This window comes from Numenius arquata, chromosome 1 (genome assembly GCF_964106895.1).
Source record: "Numenius arquata chromosome 1, bNumArq3.hap1.1, whole genome shotgun sequence".
NCBI lineage: Eukaryota > Metazoa > Chordata > Aves > Charadriiformes > Scolopacidae > Numenius > Numenius arquata.
The window spans coordinates 55,933,042-55,949,068 of record NC_133576.1 but is presented as its reverse complement, the minus strand read 5'-3'; the positions used below and the strand labels follow the sequence as shown (position 1 = coordinate 55,949,068).

Sequence of the window (16,027 nt, the reverse complement as noted above, 5' to 3'; positions counted from 1 at the left end):
TCACCTCAAATTACTCAATCCCATAATTACTCAATGCTTGCAAAAGAGATTGGCATGTTACCTTTGAAGTAATGCATCATACTGAAACTACCCTTGCAGTTTCTCAACCTAGTGTTTACTCAGCCAGCATGAAACTTTAAACAAACTTTCACGGATATCAGAGCCACACAGACTCATTGGCTTGTATTAAAATTAAAAAAAAAAAAAAAAAAAAAAAGAGGACATATTATGGTCAAGTCCACATGAAAAAAACTGATCTGTATCTGCCTAGCACACTCAGCAGGATTCCTGTTTACAGATAAGAGTTGCATGAGAAAGTATGATCTTTGTTTGGATAAGGCTTCTTCCAAGCAGAGACAGCCATTTTATGGTGTTTCCCAACGTGACATGGTACCAGTATGCATGAGGCTCACTGCTATTAAAACTCCGGCTTCATAAATAAGACAGAGGTGAAAAAAACGTACTAATTATATAGTTTTGCTGAGGGGAGACAGAAGTTTGAAGATGAGAGTTAAAAGAAAGCAAGCAGACAGCCAGTGCATAGGATTCATCAAGGATGAAGAAATGGTGCATTTTGGCTATATATAAAGATATATCGGAACTCCAGGACTGTCTCCTCTGAATCTGCTCGCCTTGTTGTGCATCAGTGAATGATGGTGTAGACTGACTTAGCAAGCAGAAACAAGATCTCAGCAGTCACGAACTCCTACGGAAATTGCTGTTAAGTACTTTTTCATTTAAAAAATTTAACACATAAGAAGGAAGGAAGACCTATCTGTCCATCTAAGCATTAGCAATTCTTTTTAACTGGCCATTTTGCTGACCAACTTATCAAGAAAAGAACAATTCATTTTAGAACAGCTGATACACTCCCAGTCTGTGAGCGCTGTAGGCTGAGGGAAGTCACCGAGTGTTATTCCTGTGTGTTGAAAAGGGCTCACCTACATTTCAAGTAAAGACCATAGTGTAACCTTAGCTATAAAACTACTATGTCTTCAACTATAAATAGGCAGAACTATGCCTTGAAATTCTGCAAAATATTGACTTACACAGCTCTCAGGAAGACAGGAGAAATAACAATACACGATTTAGCTTTTGTTCCCCAACAGCAGCTTACCTTGAAAGTAGTTTTCTGTTCTAAAAGATAAATGTTCATGTATGCAAAACACAAACCAGAGAAAATTAAGCCACCAGAAAAATCATTGGATAATTAATATAAATACAAACATCTTTTGAAAAAAATAGGGAGGAATCTCATTTAGCAGAAGGGAGTATCCTTCTGTTTGTGTCAAAGATTGAACTTAGGAAGTTTCAGGCAATGGTGAGTAGTTTTCTTCCAGGCACTTCACAAGAGGATTCTCTATCCATCCTGTCCCTGAACTCTATTTCTTATTGAAAAAGTGAAAAACAACACTCCTTCTCCCAGCTACTCTTACAGTTTCTAGAAATTTCAGGATATCCCAGATGTATTTAAACTCCTTCACCACAAACAGCTTCAAGCTCAGGTGTAGGGGGTTTTTTAACCTTTTTTTACCTTTATAATATTAACATATCAGAGCAGAAACCACTTGGTTCCTTTGTTTTCATTGGGAGCCCTTCTTGACATGTTTACTCTAAGTCAAGAAGTATACTTTACACACAGGTACTGATTTTAATGGGCAATGTCATGCAGTAAAATTTTTAGGCATTTTAAGAGAGGATAACTTCCTCTGCTCCTTGGAAACAACACAAAACCTAGGAATGTTCAGTCTTTTGAGTAATAATTAATGAGGAAAAAGTGGCTGGCTATTGACAAGCAATAGCAAAAATCACCCAATCACACTGTATAAAGATTAATGAAAGTACAGAATCACTAGCATTTCCAGATGTAGTCATTACATGCCATGAAACCACCTCCCTCACTGTCCTCCACTGTATCTGGAAATAATGGGCAGCTACTACATACTTGTATGTAAATACTCTCCATAGGCTGTATTAAAATGTATTTAACATTCAAGCAAAAAGAGAAGAAAAAAAAAAAATCTCATTTGGAGAAGAGGGTCCTGAAAGAACATCATCAGTAAAAGAAACTGAACATGTTGTGGTTTTAGAAATCTGTACCTAAGAGCCCATTTCTCAGGAAAAACAAGACCCAAAACCTGTCAGAACTTCTTACACTGTAAATGCACTGCTCCTTTCCCTCTGTGATCCAGGCTAGATGGGGGAAATACTGAAAAATAGAAAAGTTATCTAGAAGAACCTGTACAGTAGTAGTTAAAAAACAAACACACACACACACACAAAAACCCCAACCCATAGGTGTGCTCTACTTTGTTAAAAGTATACTTTTAATCACAAATCAACTAACAGACTACTTAAGAAAGTCATTAACCACTCCAGGTAAGGCCTGTGATGGACACTTCCCAGAATTTATTGGAGTGGTGGACTTGGTACAGAGATCTCTGAAAAGGAAATACGCATATATACGCTTCATACTACACTGAAAAGCATAAAAGGAGAAGCAAACCCTTTCAATCCCAACAAAAGACTGGGAAGAAATAAGGCCTGTTGGGGATGTTCTACTAGAGAAAGAGGAACATGAATGCAGAGCAAGCAAGCAGCAACCATTAGATCCAATAGTCTGGCAAGCAGCTTTAAGTCCACAGCTGAAAGGAAACCCCAGACAGAGCTGAGGAGGTGGACAGGCAGTCATAAGCTGGTGCTACACACACTAGTTTGGATGCGTCTGCACTGTACCATACAACATGAAAGTGCTTGGATGCAAAGGTGACATTAACTAACCTGTAAGTGATGGTAAATGTAACGATGTGAAAGGTGGGCAGTATCTCAGTAGATCACTACACCTGCTAGTGATGAAAACAAACTTAGGCATGCTGTAGCTAGCACCCATTTAAGGAGATGAAACTCATACGTTCCTGTATCAATATCTACATTTAGCCTTCAGTCCTTTAAAGAGAATTGGCTGTTCCTACATTTTGCTGCTGGCCACTTTTCACGTCTTCTGTTCCTCTACCACGTAAGTTTCGCACAGTCAATGACTACTTCATTGAATTTGTAAGTATTTACGGGTATTTTCAGACCTAGGCATTTTCAACACTTATTTCATTATCTACCATTTATGCTATCATTAAATTTAAGTTGGTACAGACTTCGGGACATGATGAAAGATTTTGTTTGCTTTGGACTTCATTTTTTCTTGAGTACTGAACAGGGTGTGAACAGTGACGAGAGTCACATGTGCCCATTGAATAGCTGAAGTGCTGGGGTAGTGACCTTCATCGAGGGTGGAGGGAAGTAACTCATATGATCAAACAAGTTCGGTAATTACTAGTCAATCTGTTAAGGCCTGCAATTCTACCAGCTACAAGAAGCTCCTAAACAAACAATTTTAAAGCACATTAAATCCTTGAAAATCACTCACTTCCTCAGCTAAATAAGCTTTATCTCACATTCATTGTGGCCAGACCCACTCAAATAAATGGGCAATAACTGGAAGAAGCCATAAAAAAGTAAAAAGGAAACTTGAGTATAATAAGGGCTGTACTGGCCAAGTACTGGTCAATTCCATGTTTCCTGAATTCTTAAATATTTATTAAACACACAGACAGGCCTAAAGGAATCCTCTGGTCTCCATTTACTTACACAGTTACACAAATTCTTAAACGGAACACCAAATACCCCGTAACATTAACATCACTGACAATTTAATGGAAAATCATTTGCCATTTGGAAAACAAACACAGAAGACAAGGGTGATCAAAAACAGTATTTCAGGCTCTCCTCCCACTTTATCACATGGCACAGTTTTTGTTCTTCTCTCTGGTTCTCCTGTACGTCGTAACACTGTCTTCAGTATGACAATTTCACTGATCAGTGATGAAGAATAAAGCAGTTTCTTTTTCAGTGACATGAATTTCCCTCTTGTACTTCTGATTTTTTTATTCAAATCTATTTACAAGATACATATATGCAATTTTCAAGGAACTCCTATATATCTACTCCTTTGTCTTGTTTATCTCTGAAGTTCTTCCTATTCAGAACTTAAATTTCAAAAATAATTTGTTATAAAAAGATGCTTCTAAGGCCAGAAAGTAAGACTGTCTTTCATTTAGTTACTCAGGTTTCCTGGTAGATCAGTGACACCTCAAAATATCTACCCAGATTTCTAAAGTGCAAAAAAAACTGGAAAAGCTATTCATTTTTCACAAAATTCTAACTCTGTCCTTGGATATTTACTTTCATTCACTCAAAACTTGTGGCAGCTGGCCACAAATTACACTTTTTGAGTAGGTGTTTAAGAACATTGCTAAACCTGGTTTCATTAAGAATCTTTGGTCACATACTTTTACCAGCTCCTCAAAATTTATAGCACATTTTTAAAACAAGCAAAAAAAAAAAAAAAATCTATTAAATCACAAGAATGACCATAACTCTATTTGTCTTGTGTTCTTAATTGACACACATGCATATGTATCTCTTAGGCAACAAGGTTAACTAAATAAAACCAGTGAAATTTAGAATCAATCTTCACAGCGCGTTTCTGAACATCAGCAATTTTTAAAGTATTCTCTGAAGACCATAGCTAAATTTTACCTCCAATCTCTTTTCACATCACACTGTTTTAAACTACTTTCCCTATTTTAACAACATGAGATGTCCAAAAGTAAAGATGTCCCGAAGACTATTTTGATCCAAAATATTTTCCAGACTCCACTGTTCTAAAGCAAATAGTGTCTTTGGATATTATTTTGTATAAATGAATATAAAAATTGCATAACTGTTCAGTGTAAGAACAAAAGTTCAGTTAAAGAACAAAAAATCTAAATTGCCATAGTATGTGCAAAATCCTTTTGAGAATGTAAAAGGCAACACAGTAGTCAATTGACACTCGTTTGCACTCCATTTCATTTTGTAAGCTTTATTTCAGAAATCTAATCTTTCCCCATTAAGGGGATGTTTTAATTCAATTATTTAAACAAAGAACACTGATTATTTCAATCCTGTTTCTCAGCCATTGCTTGAATGGGTGTCTGTTGGATACATTAGAAAATGAACATCATCTAAAAGCAACCCATAGAAACTCTCTCCAAATGGATTTGGACAAAGCTGGGAAATCTAGCTGAGTCATTAAATTTGTGAAAGTTTCCCAGATTTTCTCACATCTTCTTGAAAAATCTACCTTGTTTCAATGCTACAAAACATGGAAGTAGTTATTTAGATTTTAACACATTGAACTCAATTCTATACTTGTGTGACACAACCTGAAGTAAAAACAGCAACAAGCATCACCTGTAACACCAACCAGGCAGTAACAACAGTCAGTGTCTGGCTGAAGGAGTTGAGGAGTCTTCTATTTGTGGGGCAAAGAGCAATGATACAACAGGGTTTAACAGCAGCAAGAAAAACTGCTTGGTAGTTCTCATCCTGTCACTTTACATAGTTAGCTTTGCAAGTTAGCTGTATATATTTGTAAGGACTTTCATAGCAGAAAAAGCATATTAGACCTGTCTTTTTGTTATTCAAAGGAAGTAAACTCAGAGTTGCACCATTCAGATGTCAGAGATAACAACAAAACAGAACCCAAGAGCCACATATCACTTTTGCCTGTTGCTGTTATGTTTACTAGTGTAATATCAAGTCATTATCTTTATAACTTTTTATGCTGGATGTGTACCCTGCTGAAACACTGAATCTCAGGAAGGCAAGCACAAAAACCACCATGAGACCTTTTTTTACTATTAGCACGTTGTCCAGACTGTCAACAAAAAAATAAGCCTCCAAAACTGAGATTCAGGTTTGAAGATGAAGGTTTTATTCACAATATATCCACATCAAGCTGACGATCATTTCTAAAGCAGGTATTTGTTATGAACACCTTGAAATTAAGAGCTCAAAGTTATTAGATTCAGCTCCAAAGCCTGTATGTACCTAACCAAACTTTACTTTTTGCCCATCCCATTTGCTTGGGAGCAGAAGAAAAGCCCATTGTGCAACTCTCCTTTTAGTGACAGATGACCTAAAGGGAGTGAAATCACTCTGCTAAGGGAACTGGACAGCCATCAAAGCCTGGAAGGTTTTGGTTAAGATGCAAAAAAGAAGAGGAATCTTAAAAATGAGTGTGGGTAGAAATGAAGAGAATTGGAAGTGAAATGTGGAAGAGAAATGAAGAGAAATGAGGGGAAGAAGAAAACTTAGCAACACACAGTGCAGGTAAAAAAAACCCTCAACATAACTGTATTCTGCCTTCCCACACAGCACTCTGCCTTCCAGTCTCTGTAACTATAGAGGCTACCCGGTAGGAAAATAAAAAACAACCTGTTTGTTTTTAAAAGGAAATACATATGCTGAATTAGATCAAAACCTAATGAAAATGTCTGAGATTCAAGTCTAGCAGATAGGGAAGAAAGCTCCCAAACACCGTAACATTTGTACAAGGTAGTATCTGCCTCGTATCCAATGGAGCCCACTCAGTTTTTTCCCCAGTGTATTCAGGTACTCTTCTGCAAATTCACAGCTAGAATAACTATGCAAGAAAGCTGCCAGAGAGGCTGGTGACTGGGACAGGCTGCAAACCAGCCTTTCTGAATTTCCTTAGACTACAGCAGAGTCCTGTAAACACCCTTATAATAGCCCCTTTCCAGCCAGTAGGTACGCATTACAACAATAAGAGGCTGTGCTGATGAAAGGGAATGAAATACAAAGCCTACAATAACAGGCATGCTGAAAATGGTCCTGCTAACAAGTTTCACCTAATTATATGTGGCCCTGGAGAAGAATAAACGAAAGAGTTTGTCACTGAAACTCACTATTCCTATAACAAAGAAGACCTAAGAGGAGGAAAGCAGGGAAAAGAAGTAACGATTAACAAGCTTGACACTTAGAAACGGGGATTAACAATCCAGCAAATTAGGCATCAACTCTACTAAAAGATCTGGCTGTGGAAAGGGAAACTCCTTCCCTCTCTCCCTTGAAAACCAAGTCAATTCATAGATTAGGCTGCTAAATTCAAAACATGTCCTAACAGAAATCAGGCAAACCAAGCACTGGGTCTAGAACAGCAGGAACACATAATTCGGCAGGCATCAGTAGACCAAAACCCAGTGTTTAATTTATAATTGTTTGATGAACTCAAGAGTTTTGAGGTAGAAGGGGTGAATTTGCAAATTACTTATTTTTATAGATAGATAGATATAAAAAAAGACATATAAGATACAAATTGCTCACTACGGACAAATTATGAACTGTTCCACCTCTACTTCTGCCCAGTCACTTTCCTGAGACACTGAGTCCGTGCCCTTGAAGGACAGCAGTTAGAGCACTGTATGACAGCAGCAAGTTAAAGCTAGCACTTATATTTTCTTGTGAAAAATAACTAGCATCTGCAACTTAGTACATATGAATTCTGAGTGGTAAATACAGGAAAGCTCAACTCCATTACAGCACAGTACTGCAATCAGCAGGAGAGGCATATTCATAGCATTTCTCTCCTATGTATACATATAAATTATTCTCAGTCTCATGTATAGATACTTTCTGTCAATGACTACTTGCGATAACAAGGAGTTATGAAGTACAGGGAGCAGCCTAGATTACTTTCTAGCAGGCCAAGTAGTGTTAAAGATCTCATTAGCATTACCAATTCAGTAAGCTCACTCTTTCATTACTATTTTTTCAACAGGCTTTTTTTTTTGGGGGGGGGGGGGAGGTGTGTGTGGGTTTTTTTAATACTTTTATCTGTACATTTCTTCCATCAGCATATATTGCACACTTAGTCACAAATAGTTAAACTGCCTTGGGAAAACTAATGCTAACATATTATTACATTTCAAAACAGTGTCACTAATGTAATTTGTTCCTTGCTATAGTACGTTTTCCCTTTAATAACAGAAATGCAGCTCTTCTGAATAGACTTGTAAAATAGTACCTACAAACTGCAATGTGCATCTAACCTTTTTTCCCTCTCCTTATGGCTCAGGAAAACAAACGATTATCCAAATTAGAATATTTTAGAAGCTTATGTTACTAAACAGATAGGTTGTGGGAAATATCAACTCAGTGATTCCCACATGATGTAATCAAAAAGGCAGACATTACGTTATGCTGTCCTTCTGCACCCTATAGATTGTAACAACCAACCATCACTATAATTTTGGTTTGTCCTACAGTTTCTCAAGGTAATAAAACTAAGTGTAATTCAGCGGTCAACAAATCCACCTCCTCAATCACATTTAAATTATAAGTGGCAGTCATCTTATCTGGAAGACCCAATTTAACAAAGGAAACAGGCAATTTGAATACGGCAAAAGAGCTTAGACTATCTTTTCTTAAAGTTTCACAAAGATTTTTCCTGCACAAAAGAGATCAAGCAAGGAGTCAGTGAGATTAAATCACAACCCAATTTTCATACAAATAAATGGAAGAGATTACATGTATCTACTCAACCAATGCAATTACAGTTTATAACGAAGAGCAAGATGGGCACTGGCAGTGGATATTCAGAGCAATTCTTCAATATTCAAAGCATCAAGCTGAGAACTGGCAGTTCATAAAGTATCGTATATAAAAAAACAAAAAATTGTATAAAGGCAGTTTGAAACTCCCATTCTGAGAGGTAACAAGAAACACACCACAGTGGCAGGTTAATTCAGAAAAGTTCTGCCTGTTCTTCTCAACTATCCATTACTGATGAGTACTGGAAACAGGGCACTGGACAAGGCAGACCACCACTACAGCAGCTCCCTCACTTTAAAGTGTTACCTCTGTTTCCACACAGGGATGATGGTACTTACCACCTACATGCACTGATCTGAAGCAAGTAACCTGGACTTTCTTTGGTTACCTACAAAAGACCAAGTCCATGGCATTGGCAGTCCTATCACGCTACCTCACTGATTGCACCCCTTACGCAAAAATACAGTTGTTATCTGAGTATTTTCAGTCCTTTTGCCACTGCCTTTTAAAAACCAGGGCAACCCTCTGCTTTTCAAAATGAGCTTGAAAGAAGCAAGAGCTAAGATCACTGTGCTAAATGGAAGAGATACAATCCCTTCTATTACACATAAAAAGGAACTTTGGCATAAGAAGGGGGAAAAAAATAATGTATTTTTAACCAGAGATTTTGCATTTAGATTTAATAGCTGTTGCCTTCTCCAGCTGCTTAAGCAACCCAACAGATGAAATGTAAACCATAAACCAGGACAGACATGCTTAAGCTTCCTTCAAAATCTGCTGACTAATTTCTTATTCCATCATGCCAAAGCTCTTTATGCATACATGTAGCAGTATAAAGGAGAGCCCTGCCCTTCTCTCTTCCATGAGGTACTAAGTGGGTTCCTCTAGGCTCAAACTTAGCCATGTCTGTGAAATAGGAGTCTCCATACTTTACCAGCAAGGCTGTAATACAGAGGAAGCAATACTCTGAGGATACTTCTGCTGGTTTTCAAGGTATCCATAACCCACAATTAGTCATGCAACAAGTTTTGGGATAGGCTTTGTCCACTCAGCAGTTTTTGGGTGTGTTTTTTTAACTTTTATTACTAGATATGAAGGGGTTCAGACTCCACACAGAAAAAAAAAAAAAAGAATCCAAATCCACTAGGAAATGCACTCTAAGCTGTCCTACTGCACTAGAAATGGAGCTGCAGGGACAATTAAACTGCTAACACAGACCCAGGAACCCAATCCCACAGTTTAAAAAATGTGCTGAATTGGTGAAAGTCTGCCAGACACCCGGGATCATTGTTAGCTGCCATGGTTACTAACTGAGTTTTAACTCTGCAGGCTGTAAACACCACCATGTATAGAACCATCTATAGAGTTAATTAGTTACAGAGAAAGGAAAAATTTATAGTGTGGGTAGAAGAGGACAATCACCTCACAATCACATGGACAATCACCTATAGCTTAACTATATAGAGTTTCCAGAACCCTTCCAAAATAAGCATACAAGATACCAAGGCTATGGCCCATCCTTTCAAGCAGTTCTTAAGATATATTTCAGGATTTTTCTCCTGTTTCTTCCCCCCATCAATTATTCTACTTTGAATAATCTTTGAGGCACGACAGGTGACACCTCACTGCTTCTGCTTCATAATTCTGACATCACTTATCCATCTGACAAATGCTTTTAAAAAAACACCCCCCAAAAAAAATCCCAACCGCCCCTCCCCACCCACCCCACCTACCCCCCAAAAAAAGGAGATGAGAGGGGGAGCTAAAACTAAAACTGGGTGAAGGTGGAGTGAAACAAAATGAAGTAAGATACTGGCATATTTTCAAGGAAGGCTCATTTAAAAATAACACTAGAAGAAATATCAAATAATTTAAAAGGTCAACCAACAGAAAATGCATTTCATCACTTATGTTCTTCACTATTAACTCATCACAGCTTTGACAGATCCTGCTCAGCTACATCACTTCTGAGACCTTTACAGCTAACACTAGGCTGCTTCAGGTAGGCCTCCTCCTCCTTTAAAATTATTTTCAGAAATACCATACAGTATGCCTAATAGGTGAATCATGGATTCTTTCTGTACTGTCCCAAAGACAGGCAAATTAATTTTCTTCAGAGTGCTAATCCACAGTTAAATAAACAGACAACTCCAAATTTTTGGAAATACATAGTTTTTGTAAAAATTATGAAAATACTTTTCTTAATACTACATAAGATATTCATATAAACATTTTATTAGTACAAACTTTTCTTTATTCAGGAATAGAGCAACCTTTTCTCCAAAATTTCAAAAAAATTTTCTTTTTTTAAAGTGATGTGAATGTAGTATGTTGTGCAGCTTAAATAGGGTATCTCTCCCTCTTCATCCCCTACTACATATTCTGCACTGTCCATATATCACCACAGCCACAAATGCTACCTTCATTCAAAGTATCACAGACAAAAAATATACCACATGCCAGCACACCTGAACCACTTTAATATGCCTAGTCCATAAAGCTAGGCGAGCGGTGATGCAGTTCTCACACGTACCATCAGCATGCCCAGTACGCACCCAGGATCTTTGGAGAAAGTCTCCTGCGCTGTCTCAGCCCTGTGCCTGCTCCCTGGGTGAGCTATGGCAGTGGGAAAGGGAATGTGAGCGCAGGGCAGAAATCATTTTATGAAACACCGACTCCACAGAGACACCAGCCTCCCAGTGAGCCTGCTAGCAAACTGCTTTCTGGCCAAACTACTACTGCCTTTTACACAGCAACCCCTTTCCAAATAACAGTGAGAGTAGAAATGAAGTTTTAAGGAAAGTGACTAGCATGTGTGTAGCTAACACATTAATCACTTCTTTCTTCATATTAGCTTTGGCTTTGCCACACGAACCTGAAAATATTCGGAAGAGAAAAGCCTCATCTGCTCTTCCTGGTGCCACCAGAGAGACCATAGGATAAGAAACAATTGTTTCCTTGGCGCACAAAGTACACTGTAATTCTTTTAGTTACATGTATGTAACATAATAACACTTTATATTGGTATTTTGCAATTCACATAAGTTACAGGTTGCTTTATTTTTAAATACACTGTAAATGTCTGTGTAAATAGTAGTATACAATAGCATTAACCTACTCGGTCACAACATCAGCCTATTCTACTCAAAAAAAGTAGTGCTGACAGTTATCTTGGGTGGGTTTTTTTCCAATTAAACTGGTAACTTAAGATTCCATATGGATGTAAAGGATTCATGCTCTCGGTCTCCCGTGTTACTAAGAAGCTTCATTAGATAACACCTCAACTCTCAGCTGGGCTACAGTGAGAATAACTCCTCGCCCCCCCAGGCCCAGATTCTCCATTCCCTTTCTCAAGCACTCTGTGAAGGATTTTACATACCCTATATTAAATGGCAAAGATGGTGACAGAGGCCACTGCAGAAGGCCTAAAGAAACGTGTGGGTTTTAATACCTCTTATGACTCAGAACTAAAAGGAAGGGAAGAAAACAGTACAGGAGATGACAAATGTATTCCCAGACTCCTGAGAAACTGCAAGAACATGGAAACAACAATAATGTCTATTTTCATATGCCATGAGAGAGCAACCACAGATTGTGAAACAACCCTGAAGCACTTTATTATGGTGATTCAGACCCATTCACCATTTCAAGGGAAAAACAAGCCTCCTATCACCACCACCAAAAAGCCAGTCAATTCCCACCTCCTTACCCCAAATAGTTTGTACCATTTTGCTCTAATAAACATGCACAGGCTTTCATTGGGAGCTCTGTCCGAGTCCAGCTGAAGGATCCAACAGTAACATGCTGGTTGAATGAAGACACAGTTCCAGACTTTGCTATTGACAGGTCAGAGAGCACCTGTCAGCCAGAGTGGAAAAGAAAATTAGAGATAAAAATATGCCTTCATTTCCCCAAGGGGAAGGCCCTTATCAAAAAAAAAAAAAAAAAAAAAGGCTTGGAGTGATCTCTGAGTCCCCTTCCCATAGCACTCCTTGTGATGACCAAGTAAATAGGTGCATTAGGCTCCATGCTGATGAGAAACAAAAAAGGATTCACAATACTGCCAGAAGTGGAAAGATTGATTTCATCTGTGCAAGCAAGCATATTTACTTTTTTCTTCTTTGTTTACCTTTAACACTAACACATTTATTTGAAATTAAGAAGGTTCAGCTTCACAATACAGAAGAATTTCCAAAACATAGAAAAAAAAATCCTGATTTTAGCTTTCATCACTTTTTGTGCTGTTCATAACATCTTTAAACTGTTTGTGCCAAGGACTATATTGAAGCAGGATCTCCGTATTGCAATTACTTCCCTCATAATAGTTATGGGCTTCTAAATCTGTTTAGTGGGTTCTAACAGTACAATTTTTGTAAGGGGGGATCAGTACTCTCTGCCTAGCAATGAGCAGATACTAGATATTTCAGTCAATACTGTATCTATTTGCTACCTCAGGAGATTTATTAATTTTTTTGGTGGCATATAATGAAATATATTTTACTGTTTCATGATTCTTTTTCCTTCCAGAAAAAATGTAACCCAGTGCTAACATTATTTGCATTTCTAGCTGGATCCCTAGTACTCAAGAGCTACTGGTTTAATATACACATGATGGGAAAAGTACAGCATTTTTAGGAAGAATCAGATGTAGAGCAAATAATTATTAACCAAATACATAATGCTCCTTGGCATGTAGACACAGATCATACCCAGAGTTAATTACGCTTGTCACTGGTTATAATTTTTATAACAGATAAATAAAATCTCCAGCTAAAAATCCAATTTACCTTTAATTGTTTGTTGGTATTTTGTATTTGGAACCTATTGTTTTTTCTTTCTTTTCATTTACTTCATTTTATGCATCACGGATTAAAACAAAGCGTAATTTGGCTGATGTAGCAGTGAAAATTTCATGTTTGTTTTAAAAAGCTTGCTACAATTAAAAACAGGGAAACATTTATTTTCTACAAAATACTTCTTTTCTTTGGTTCTTATTTGTCTAAAGCTATGTTTTAAATTAAAAGACAAGTTCAACAACCAAACTGACCTGCTTTTATTCCTTTGAAAATGTAACTTATCCGTGTACAAATTACACAGGATCTCAGTAGTACTCTCCATTACTGTAAATTTTTTCCTATTGTAAAACCTATTTTTATCTAGTTATTACCTTGATGAAGTTTTTTAAAAAAAAAAACACTATATAACAAAATGCTTGAGATTTTAAAAGAGAAATGTCAAAATCTTTTTTTTTTTTTTTTTTAAATTTCTAACAAAAACGTATTTCTAGAAAACAGGTGTAGGACAAAGTAGTTTTAAGTATCCTAAAATCTCAAACCTTTGAAAAGCACGCACTTAAAGGTATGTTTTAATATGCCATGCTTCTAAATATTACCATGGGTAGTATTTATCCAAGGAATATGCTTTTTCAGTATCCAGAAAAAAAATCTGACAAATACGGTAAAAAATAACAACTTGAACATAAGAAAGCACACAACTGACAGACTTAGGAATAGTTGCTAAGATCTCCAGAGGTTTCATCCTCACTGACCAAACTGGAGCCTCTATCCAACCCTAAAGCACGCTGCATGTGCTGGGATGCACAAGTGTATTTGCTGCAAGGAGGGCAGAACTTCCCCCTCAGACAGCTCTTGGTTGTACCAGGCGGGGTTGAAGCCCAGCACAGAAACTTGCACCAAGACTAAGCCTTGTGCTTCCAGTGGCCCCATGCTAGTACCACAGCAGAAGAAAATCATCAAAGACCAAGTTGGAGGAACAAAAGTACTGAGGGAGGAAAAGCATATATATTAAAATAAGGATGTGGTTCAAAACCTTGTTGGGGAAGGAAACGAGGGGCAGGGTGGAGGGTGAAGCAGAGCAAATGCAGGATGATGACCTGGCTTGCTAGGAGGAGCAAAGAGGAAGGAAACAGAGAGCCAGGGAGAAGAGGCCTGGCCCAGCTGAAAAAAAGATAACAAGCTTAAGAAGCCCTAGAGATGGAAGCAGGGAAGAGGCAATCATACCTGACAAGGAAGGAAACATCAGGAATGGCATGAACCTTAATAGTAGAAAGAGCCAGAAAGAAGGGAAGTAAAGCAACTGAAACAAGATAAGGAGCCAGAATAAAAAATGAAAAGCCTGGAGTAAGGCAGGAGCCTTGTACAAAAATAATCTGTTATCACGTAACCAAAGGCTAAAAAAATATTAGTCCCTGGTAAGGTGGCCTTTCCTGAAGTGCTGCCTACAATTCTGCAGTTAAAAAAGGACTAATGACACTTATGGAGGTAAAGCAAAGATCTGGGAGGATCAGTGGAAAGGAGAGGACACTTGAAAGGGAAAAATCAAAAGAGCTTGGCCTGTTTGCTGGGTTGAAAACATTTATGATTGCTCTCTAAAAATACATCAGAGGGGAAGGAATATTAAAATAACAGGAAGGGAAGGAACTATTTAATCAGAAATATAAATTGTGAGAATAAATAAACCAAGATCTGCCAGGAATAATTTTATGCTAAACAAGGAAGGAAGGTTTTTTGTTGTTGGGGGTTTTTTTGGTGGTCGGGTTTTTTATTTTGTTTTGGTGCAGGTTTTCTTTTCTTTTTTAAGCACGAGAGTAATATCTTGAATAACATCTGAGAAGATGCAAAGAGAACATTTTTTTAAATGCACCAAAACCCCAAACCCCTATCAAGCTATCAAGCCAAAACCCTTCCTCCAAAAAAACCCTCAACCACCACCTTTAAATGTTTTAGAGCAGAACTTGCTGAGGTGAGATGAGCTCTCAGAGGTGTGCAGGAGCAGCAGGTTCATCACCCGCAGGCCCTGCCCAACAGGGCCTTATGCCGGGGGCTGCCTTTCTTCTCCCTCTCCTGACAGCAACAGAGCCAGTTAACATGCTCCAGACAAAAAACCACACGTGCTTCTTCTCTCTGCCAGCTTTGCTTTTAGCCTCCTAATTTCCAATGGCTACAGCCAAAAGCAGGGAGCCAGCAAACCGCAGTTTACTATGAGACCAGTACACAAAGACAGTGTTTTGTTGCTTTGGTGGTTTTTTCTTTTAAGCTCTGTGCTCTGACTTTGAAACATCTGTAATGCTCTTCTGACATCTCTGTGTACAACTCTGCAGTCAAAGGAACGCAGTGTTAGTGGAATGATTTTTGCAATATAGATATACATTTTTTTGAAAGACCTGTAAACTGAAATAACAAGAGTTGTGGATCTATTCTGGGACCCAGTGTAAGTCAAAAATAACACACATGCACATTATCTACTTTGACAAGAGGCTTTGTTCTGATTTTAACTGCTGTTTAATCACCACCCTACTCACATTTAGAGTAGAACTACTCATATTTAAGGGTGAAGCCCTGTTTCCATTGGATTAAATTGGAATTAGAGTGTTATTTTGATTGGAGACCAGGATTTTACTCCAGACAGAAGATTTACCTTGGAGCTACAGAATGCAGCAGTTACAATAGGTTAATCTTTCCTTTCGGGAGAAAAGCTGGTACAAATACCACAACTGAAAATATTTCATTTTTATTTAACCAAAGTGGTTCCAAAAAAACCAGACTTCCCTTTAAAC

The 16,027-nt window shown here is 37.8% G+C and overlaps 1 protein-coding gene across 3 annotated transcripts in view; it reads right to left on the bottom strand.

The window, feature by feature from the left end:
• The window catches only part of SH3KBP1 (SH3 domain containing kinase binding protein 1), a 231,594-nt gene that overhangs the window by 163,966 nt on the left and 51,601 nt on the right, over window positions 1-16,027 (bottom strand). The gene's annotated exons all lie outside the window — the stretch shown is intronic.